The following is a 946-nucleotide window of genomic DNA, read 5'->3' as shown; positions in this document are numbered from 1 at the left end:
GCTTAGATTCATTTTATGTGGTTAGGTAAAGTTTGATAATGTTGGTGGATTCTAGAACCTAGTAGAGAAGTGCTTGAGGCGAAATTCTAGGATTAGAGATTGTTGAGGAAATGATTTAGGCATTTTTCGGAACGTCTGAGCCTTTCCAGCCGACCCATGAATGAATTTGTCTCTAGTCACCATTTGAGCCTTGTGAGATTATCATTACTTTATTTTCTTTGCAAACCTGAAATTGTCCTATCCAATTACCATAAACACTTTATCGCACCCTTAGGAGAATTTTGGGCCTAATGCAAACACAACGAAAGTGAAGAGTTGTGCGAATCACTAAAAGAACAGTTTGGGGGTTGTGAGAAGGGCAATAAGAATATGAGAGGTAGTCAACCTCAATTCGAATGATTTTTATTAGTAAAAAAAAAAAAAAAAATTATTGGTTCAATTCAAAATCAGAAATAAGAAATGTTAAGTTTGAGGGTTGTAAAATGGTTGACACTTTGATTGGTGGTTCAGAAGAAGTGGAGATCGATGTGACTTGTAGTGTTTGAATGAGGAAAACCGAGTTCTCTTACTTTGTTTATCCTATCATTTTTCTTGGAACCCACTACCTGAGCCTAACGTACAAGCTTGTAAAGACCTGTTGATTCTTAGCAATGTCTAGTCTACATTAGTGGAGAGTAGTTCGATATTTAGGCTTATGGAGTCTGCCACCATTTGATAAACTTTGCATTTCTGCATAAAATATTCTGGGAAGTTGGAATGTGGATTGAAGTGGGGATCACCTACTCGGTGGACCGATTGAGAAAGACAGTCGATGTAGCTTATAACTTCTTGGAGTGTTGAACATTTTCTGATAATAATTTTTCAACAAACTTTGAGACTTGTGTAATTTCTAGGCAATTCGTATGTTGAGTTGAGTCTAATTTGTGTTTGTTCATTTTTCAGTTTT

This window comes from Pistacia vera, unplaced genomic scaffold, assembly GCF_008641045.1.
Source record: "Pistacia vera cultivar Batoury unplaced genomic scaffold, PisVer_v2 Contig603, whole genome shotgun sequence".
NCBI lineage: Eukaryota > Viridiplantae > Streptophyta > Magnoliopsida > Sapindales > Anacardiaceae > Pistacia > Pistacia vera.
Note: the sequence above shows the minus strand (reverse complement) of the source record.